Source organism: Hibiscus syriacus, unplaced genomic scaffold, assembly GCF_006381635.1.
Source record: "Hibiscus syriacus cultivar Baekdansim isolate YM2019G1 unplaced genomic scaffold, ASM638163v2 tig00110676_pilon, whole genome shotgun sequence".
Lineage (NCBI taxonomy): Eukaryota > Viridiplantae > Streptophyta > Magnoliopsida > Malvales > Malvaceae > Hibiscus > Hibiscus syriacus.
Genome location: NW_024062820.1, coordinates 2,444,627 through 2,454,755, shown reverse-complemented (window position 1 = coordinate 2,454,755; position 10,129 = coordinate 2,444,627).

The following is a 10,129-nucleotide window of genomic DNA, read 5'->3' as shown; positions in this document are numbered from 1 at the left end:
CTATTACATTATATAAGCGCTACCTAATATGTTATTGTACTTGATAATATTTCCCGTTAAATACCTATTTTATTATATAAGCGCTATCTATTACATTATATAAGCATTACCTAATATGTTATTGTATTTGATAATATTTCCCGTTAAATACCTATTTTATTATATAAGCGCTATCTATTACATTATATAAGCATTACCTAATATGTTATTGTACTTGATAATATTTCCGGTTAAATAATATAACATAACCGGTCTAAATTTTAACCGATCACTTATTTAACCGATCACACCGTATATTAATCATTTTTTAAGCGCCGCACCGCAGAACTACCATGAGGAGTCCATCGTCTAATTTAAAATCTTACGCTGTTCACAACAAAGGAATCTTACAGTACACTTGGCAAACATAGGTACCAACATTCACCAACTTGTTGGGGTCCACTGTATAAATGTGCTCCCACAACCCACTTTCGCATGCAATACCTCAGCCCCTTCGGCTACATACACCACCGGCAATGAATCCATTAATATAACTACCAAAGGTCACCACTTCTTTTTCTGTGGTGTTCCTGGACACTGCCAATCTGGACAGAAAGTCCACATCAACGTGCTTCGTATGTCCGAAACCGCTCCGGCCTTGGCTCCCTCTGAACCGACGACAACTGCTACTTCCGTTCTTCACCCTCGGCGAGTACCACCGTCTCTCTGAAAGGTTACTGGGGGAGTTTTGGTAAGCTTTGTTTTGAAATAGCAGGTTTTGTATCATCAGGTTTACACTGAACCTATTATTCCAGTAATTGTAGAATCAATTATATTACTTAGTAGCTTGGTTATGAAGGAAGGCTTGCCGTAAACATCCGTTTTTATCTGAGTCTATAAAAACATTTAATTATATTATTATTATTATTATTAATTATTATTAATTCTATTAATTTTTTTACAGGCCCCACTGCCCCACCATTATCTCAACTACATATCTACCCACATACTCCATTACCACATGTATCAGGAAGCAAATGGCGTGGATTTAGAGTGATTGAAATCAACTTTAAATAAGGTTGGTGGGGGAGACCTATGAAAGAAAAGAACACAAAGGCAGGGGAGAGTACGAACAAAGCATCCAAGGCAGAGAGAGGAGGAGGCAGAAGCTCAGTTGTTTCTCCCCAAAACAACTTTGATTGTTTTTATTTGTTTGTTCAAAGCTTTGTTCCTCCGACAAGCTTAATATATTTTTGTTTCGTATTGTAAAGCTGTGATTTTTGGGTATTTTGTTGCAGTTGTTCTGTTTCTTTTAATATAAAAATCGAGACGGTTTCCTTATCTTCCCCCGATTCACTTCAAAACGTATAACGTTTCCATCTTCTTTGTCAAAAAATTTCAGAGCGAGTTTAGCGAGGAAATTAGTCCGAAATTCATTTTACCGAATCGGGGAAGATATCTGGTGCCCTTGATGCGAATGGCCGATTAATAAGTATTAGTGGTTTTGCCAATGTATCCGACACCTTCAGAGTCCTCGACATAGCTCCTAATTCTGATTAGATTGAATATCCTGATGCACTTGGAAATGGGAGATGAATAAAGAGAACTTGGCTTTGTCTTCTCTTCAGCAATTTCATAGGGCCTCCCTACCATGGAATATCTTCGTTTCCTCGCTAGTATCGCAAACGTGGAAGCATAAAAAACGCAAGCATCCTTCAAAATGCTATTCGTTCAATTGATGCCTTGCTTTCTCAAGGTCTTCACTGGGCAAAAATCTACCACTCGGGTGATGTCAATGAGTTCCACCATTCTCACGCACACACAATTCAGTGGGAGTCGACCCATAGATATTTTCTTCTTAATCACCGATGGTGCAGTGAACGTAGGTAGAGGAAGCTCGACCGACTTGCTGCCTGCCTATCAGACTGGAGTTTGAAAGCTCATACTTTGAGCAGCATGGTAAAGGAGAAAAGCCATTATTTTGGCTTTTTGTGGCGTGGAATTAATCAAATAAACCAATGGTTTTGAACTTTGGGTAAATTCATCATATGATCCTTTTATTACTTTTATTTTATTTTTTTTTTCCTTTTAATTTATTTAATATTTTTTATATTATTATTATTATTATTATTATTATTTCTTTTATTTCCTTTCATTTATTTAATTATTATTCTTTATCTAACATTTTTTATTTTTAAGGATATTTCCGATCGATCAAAGGTAAGTAATTCGAATCGGGTTTTTAAATTTAAATTTTTGGTTTTTCGCTATTAAGACAATCGACAAATTAATTGGTACCGAAAGGGCAGTTTAAGGGTGTCAATCATTCCTTGACTGTAACCGACTCCCGAACCCGACACATTTATGGTAAAACGCGGATCAGGTAAGATGGTTTTCGATCCACCTAAATATTTTAAAGTGATCAGTGTTGACTCTAACCCAATCAATTCAAGTCGAAGCCCAATTCCAAGCCCAACCGAAAGGTGGTTCCGACAGCTTGGCGACTCCACTGGGGACAAGTATGTGAGTCAGGCCGAAATTAATTTTCGGTTGTCTTTTAGAGCGAAAATTACAAGTTTAAATTTTAATTTATTTATTCGATTCCAATTATTTATTTTTGATTATTTTTTCAAATAAATAGTTGTACTAACGTTTTTTCAATGATTTAATATTTTTAAAATTGTCATCTCTAGCTCTATACTCGAGCTTTGAACCCTATTTATATGGGGGTAAAAGCGACGCCTTCGTGTGAATTTATTCACCGCACAGACATAAGGGAATGTGTCATCTCTAGTTTAACTTAGTCTACACAAGTCTGTGATGAGTTTATGACTAAGGGTCTGGCAAGCCCAATGGGGCACCAGCAAGGAGAACTCGAGTACCTTTTAGAACCTAAACTGGGAGACTACATGAAATTAGAGTCCACCCCAAAACCTTATTTCAAACCCTAGGTTGCTTTGATATTATTTCATGCTTTATTTCATGTTCAACACATGTTAACTAGAAATTTATACAGTTATGATTTGCTTAAGATTAGCATGTGGTTTAGAGATCATGTCCGGGTAGAAATAATAAGCATGTGGAGTAGATAGCATGTGGGGTAAGACTTTTTATTTTCATTATTTTTTTATTATCCTTATCTCACTATTTTTTTCTCCTTTCATTTTTCCCCTTTTATTTTATTTTATTTTATTTTATTTTATTTTATTTTATTTTATTTTCATTTACATCATACAAAAGAGGTTTTGATCCACAAAAACATGTTCGTTAAATGTAAATAGTTTGCATTAATGGACAAAAGGGTTGTAATACAAGAGGTAAAAAAATATAGAGGTCCGACTATGGTCAGAAAAGACTCAGAAGAAAAAATGAGACACTCTGCAAGGCAATTATCTGTCACGTTCAATCAAGAAGACGTGGTGCTCACAATCGAAAAGTATACCACTTTGTTGCATTATGAATGACTCGAAATAGACCGAGTTTTACACCAAGCACATCAAAAGTCCATTTTTTGAAAATAATTTGGCAAAGGTTGTACGGGCAAGATGAGAAAAAGGTTGTTAACCTGGAGAGTCCCTTCAAAGATAACAAGAACAAGATGACAAAGCGATAGCTGAAATTTGAGGCCATTATTGACAAATTCAAGAAACATACAAATGAACTTCAGATAGTCTCTTTTATGGAGGTTTCAAATGGAATTCTCGTTGGGAACATGCTCAACAAAGGATGAAAGCTAGAGATGCAGCCATTTGAAACTTTGTGAAGCAAGTATGAAAAGTAGCTTGTCACTTACATGGTATAGCCAGAGAAGCCAGAGTGTTTCGACAGAGTATTCAACTGGTGACAGACGAAGGCAGAAGACTAGTAAACCTGTTACGGGTCTAGAAGACTTAGTCAGAATGTACATTTAGGATCTTTCTGTCTCTTAAAAGATAAAACACTTTTGTCCCAATAAAGATTATTTATAATAACATACATGTTTTCGGATCAATGCCTCGAACATTTCATGCATTTTTGCATTTTGCATCTACATTGCATTTTTAAGCATTTCATAAACATGAAATTTCTTCATGGAGGAATCGATGAAGTGGTCTTAACCACATGACACCACATGGAAGTAAGATTTTAACATTTAAATAAAAAATTGAAATCAGTACAGTGGGAGCCTGATCAGCTGATTGTAGGACTAAGCCTGCCAGGATAATATGAGAAAAGAGTCCCCATATCCTAAGGGCTACGGTGTTGAAGCTGTGTGCAGTTATCACATAAGAAGCTCCAGACATTCCTCTGAGAACTATAAAGCACTGAAGCGCAAGATCCAAAACCTGATAAATTCAGGGGCATGGACAATCGAAGAAGGGGCATTACATCTACCATTTACATTAGGGAGCATTGTCTTGTTTGAACACATTTTTGATCATCCATGTTTGCTTAATCTTTTAAACGACTGAAGTTATGCTACCTTTTAAGGTGAAATAATTGAACGAGTTTTAATCTTTAGTTCTTTGAATATTAAATGAATTAAGGATTCTTTTAATTCTTCAAGAATTATAGATTTTTGACATATGACAAGAGTAGACCTTTCTTATCCTGTCTCAAATCCCAAAATAAAATGCCTTGATTCTTTATCCAAAATAACTCATGGTCATTACCAAAAGACCAGATTTTGACATTACCACTCTTTGAAACTTTTGAACCTTTCTTTGAGTTAATAAAGTCACACCACTGTCTTCTTAGACTCAAATTTGACTTTTTTATACCACTAAAACCCAACGCATTGAGTTCATTTGAACATGAGCATTCTTCTAAGACACAACATGGGGCATCTCGCAGGGAGCCTGAACATTGAGACATGTTGGGAGCAAGAAGAAGAAAGAAGAATTCATTCGAAATAATTCTATCATGCATTAATTACAATGTTTTTATGTAAATGAAATTAATCCTGAAAATCTATTCCCCTAGGGATGCCTCTTATGTGAAAACTTCCATGTATGAAATGATGAATGACTTTATTTCTTTATCCCTTCACAATAGAAGAAAATATATATTCCTTGTGTCCCCTTTTGAGCCTATGATATTTTTCTTCTGATTCAACCCTAACCAAGGATCGCCCTCCACACTGGGGGGCAAGGTGGAAGAAATCTGCTCAAATGAGTGAAGGCATCAATCCAAAGGAGATACCAAATTCCAAGTGTGAAGATACAATCAGAACAAAAAGAAAAAACAGAAAAAAAACAAAGAAAAAGCAAAGAAAATAAAAAAGAGAAACAAAAACAAAGGAAAGAGTGAAGAAAAAGAAGACAAGACGCATATGCAAAGATTCACTCGATTCAAATTACGCGTCGGGATTCAAATTATGAGATTGATCAAGCACAATCATTCCAGAATCACTTCACTCGAAGATCATGGAACATCTAGAGAAAATCAAGAGAAACACATACGAGTATATTCAAATTGAACAAGACAAGATTGAAGGCATCAGAATGAATTGATCATTGGTTTAATACCCTGAAACAATTGTTTGGGCATATTTATCATTCTCTTTCATAACCATGAACCATGGCCTACATTATGTGCCTTAAAAGACCCTTCTAATCCTACATGAAGTTCTGAACATAAGAGATTATCTTCAGATTTCATCCCGCCCATCAGGATTAATCTTTATTTGCAAAAAATAATGTAATTAATGCATAATAGAGAAAAATAACAAAGGGGGTTCAAGACGTAAATTTTGAATGATGTCTTGAAACCAAAGGAGGATTCGAGTTGAAAACCTGAAAAGACGGCTCGAATATAAAAATTGGGCAGCTGAGGTGATCGCACAAATTCCTTGATAAGGCATCGCACAATACGAGCGTGACCATGAAAGCTGGGAGTCGGAGAAAACTTCCAGTAGAGGAGTATACAAGCTACCTTATAAAACTTTTGAGCATCAAATAAACAAAAATGTCAACCCTTTGACCAAACACAATAACATAAGACTTTTTTCCTTACTTAACAATTTCCCAAAGATAGCTTTGATCGTGGCACTTGTCAAATAGCTATAATTTATTAAAGGATTAACAATGTAATTAATTCTTTGATATCCAATGAACTCTAGTTTTATGATTCGTCTCAATTGTAAAACTGTAAAAGGGGCAATATTTTCAAAACTTTTGATTAAACATTTTCCGAAACTCTTTTTTGATATTTTCATAACTTTGAAAGAGAAAGAAAAACATTTTTTTACAAAAACAAGACAATCTCTCTAGAGTGGATCTTGGTAAAAGACATGTGGCTCTCAAACACAAAGCTCATGCTTAGAATCAATACTGTAGCAAGAAATGAGGAACAATGAGGGCATCTTTGAAGATTCAACATCAAATGTTGGGGCATTTTTTGAGATTCAACATAGAATATTGGGGTATCTTTGGGAATTCAATATCCTGACGGGAATTATCAGATCTTCCGAAGATCTTTCTCCACGTGCAGGAACCAGCAGACAAAAAATGAGATTCTGTGTGATAAATAAAACAAGAACTAATTCATTATGCATGCATTTTAGAGCATCATTTTTTCACATACATAATTTTTACAGCTTTAGAGTCAAGTTTCAACTTCAAGATGAAAGATACTCGATTCAAAGCACATTGATAGTGGTTGCTCAACTTCACAGTGAAGGGGCAACTGTCTGTCGACAAACAACTTTCCAATTTCATTCAGAGTCAATTTCAACTTCACAGCGAAGGATATTGGACTCAAAACGACACAATTTGCTCGAGAGTAGATTTCAACTTCACAACGAAGGATATCTAGCTCGAAGCCAAACTTCACAATAAAGGGGTCATTTACGGTTTCAACTTCACGGTGAAGGGAATCGTGTCCACCTGCAACATACAATGCTTGGATTTCAACTTCACGATGAAGGATATTCAAGTCAAGGCTCAACTTCACGACGAAGGGGCCATCCGCGATTTCAACTCCACGACGGAGGATATCGTACCTATACATCCATGATTTCAACTCCACGACGGAGGATATCGTGCCATTTGAGGCTCAACTTCACGACGAAGGGGCTTCACAGTTTCAGAGATAATTTCAACTTCACAGCGAAGGATATTGGACTCAAGACAACACAAGCTCAACTTCACAACGAAGGGGCGGCTGATTGTCAACAAACAACTTCCCAATTTCAGAGCCAATTTCAACTTCACAACGAAGGATATTGGATTCCAGACAACACATGCTCAACTTCACAACGAAGGGGCGGCTGATTGTCAACAAACAACTTCCCAGTTTCAGAGTCAATTTCAACTTCACAACGAAGAATATTAGACTCGAGAATAACTTCACAGCGAAGGGGCGGCTGGTTGTCAACAAATAATTTCTCAGTTCCAGAGCCAATTTCAACTTTACGGAGGAGGATATTGGACTCGAAACAATACAACTTACTTGGATTTCAACTTCACGATGAAGGATATCCAATTCAAGGCTCAACTTCACGATGAAGAGGCCATCCACGGTTTCAACTTCACGACGAAGGGAATCGTGCTCACCAACAAACATGCCATACACAAATTTGACTTCCTTAAGTCAACGATTAGAGCTTCTGAAAGGATTTCTTTAACATGTAGGAACAATCAGATTATCGATCACCTTTGAGATTATTTCTCTCGAAACAATGGGTCATCTCGCTTAAGACTAATTTACTCAAAACAAAATTTTGTCTCTCTTGAGACAGTTTCCCTTGAAACAAAATATTTGATTATGTTTTCCTTGAAACTAATTTCATTTCCCTTGAGACAGTTTCTTTTGGAACTAAGTTTTGTCTCTCTTGAAACAAATTGTCTCCCTTGAGACAGTTTCCCGTGAAACAAAATATTTGAATATGTTTTCCTTGAAACTAATTTCGTCTCCCTTGAGATCGTTTCTTTTGGAACTAAGTTTTGTCTCTCTTGAGACAGTTTCTCTTGAAACAAATTTTGTCTCCCTTGAGACAGTTTCCCTTGAAATAAATTTTCTCTCTTGAGACAGTTTCCCTTGAAACAAAATCTTTGAATATGTTTTCCTTGAAACTAATTTCGGCTCCCTTGAGACAGTTTCTTTTAGAACTAAGTTTTGTCTCAATTGAGACAATTTCCCTTGAAACAAAGTTTTGTCTCTCTTGAGACAGTTTCTCTTGAAACAAAAAAAAACATTTGAAATTGTTTCTCTTGAAAAAAAAAACCTTTGAAAATGTTTCTCTTGAAACACAAAGACCTTCGAGTTCGACTACACTCAGCTCCAAGGCACATCATTTGCAGCATAACTCAAGGCTAGAAGGGTTATCTGCCAACCAAAGACCTTCGAGTTCGACTACGCTCTACTCCAAGGCACATCATTCACAGCATATCTTAAGGCAAGAAGGGTTATTTGTCAACAAAATTGTCGAGTTCGATTTCATTCAGCTCGATGAAAAATCAATCACACTACTTTCCGGTTACAGTCAAAGTTTTCAAGTCGAGATGAAGACCTGGGTTAGTCGTGCCTTAGTGACAAGCAATCATTTTCAAGCAGAATAGCTTAAGTCAAGAAAAGCTATCTGTCAACGAAGATTTCTAAGTTCGATTCCGATCCGAGAAGAAGACAAAGGCCCAATTCCAAGAAGTCCAATCACATTTGAGAACACTGTACAAAAATTGATTGTCTTTTTTCGTCTTTGCCCAATTCTTGTTAACACAAAAATAAGTAAAGAGGGGCAGCTGTAGACATCCGTTTTTGTCCGGGTCTACAAAAATATTTAATTATATTATTTATTTATTATTATTATTAATTATTATTAATTCTATTAATTTTTTTACAGGCCCCACTACCCCACCGTTATCTCAACTACACATCTACCCACCTACTCCACTACCACATGCAGCAGAGAGCAAATGGCGTCGATTTGGAGTGATTGAAATCAACTTTAAATAAGGTTGGTGGGGGAGACCTGTGAAAGAAAAGAGCACAAAGGCAGGGGAGAGTACGAACAAAGCATCCAAGGCAGAGAGAGGAGGAGGAAGAAGTTCAGTTGTTTCTCCCCAAAACAATTTTGATTATTTTTATTTGTTTGTTCAAAGCTTTGTTCCTCCGACAAGCTTAATCTATTTTTTTTTCATATTGTAAAGATGTGATTTTTGGGTATTTTGTTGCAGTTGTTCTGTTTCTTTTAATATAAAAATCGAGACGGTTTCCTTCTCTTCCCCCGATTCACTTCAAAACGTATAACGTTTCCATCTTCTTTGTCTAAAAATTTCAGAGCGAGTTTAGCGAGAAAATTAGTCCGAAATTCATTTTACCGAATCGGGGAAGATATCTGGTGCCCTTGATGCGAATGGCTGATTAATAAGTATTAGTGGTTTTGCCAATGTATCCGACACCTTCAGAGTCCTCGAATAGCTCCTAATTCTGATTGGATTGAATATCCTGATGCACTTGGAAATGGGAGATGAAGAAAGAGAACTTGGCTTTGTCTTCTCTTCAGCAATTCTATGGGGCCTCCCTACCATGGAATATCTTCGTTTCCTCGCTAGTATCGCAAATGTGGAAGCATAAAAAACGCAAGCATCTTTCAAAATGCTATTCGTTCAATTAATGCCTTGCTTTCTCAAGGTCTTCTCTAGGCAAAAATCTACCACTCGGGTGATTTCAATGAGTTCCACCATTCTCACGCACACACAATTCAGTGGGAGTCGACCCCATAGATGTTTTCTGCTTAAACACCGATGGTGCAGTGAACGTACGTAGAGGAAGCTCGACCGACTGTTGCCTGCCTATCACACTGGAGTTTGGAAGCTCATACTTTGAGCAGCATGGCAAAGGAGAAAAGCCATTATTTTGGCTTTTTGTGGCGTGTAATTATCCAAATAAACCAATGGTTTTGAACTTTGGGTAAATTCATCATATGGTCCTTTTATTACTTTTATTTCATTTATTTATTACTTTTATTTTATTTTATTTTTCCTTTTGATTTATTTAATTATTTTTATTTTTTATTTTATTATTATTATTATTATTATTATTATTATTATTTCTTTTATTTCCTTTCATTTATTTAATTATTATTCTTTATCTAACATTTTTTATTTTTAAGGATATTTCCGATCGATCAAAGGTAAGTAATTCGAATCAGGCTTTTACATTTTAATTT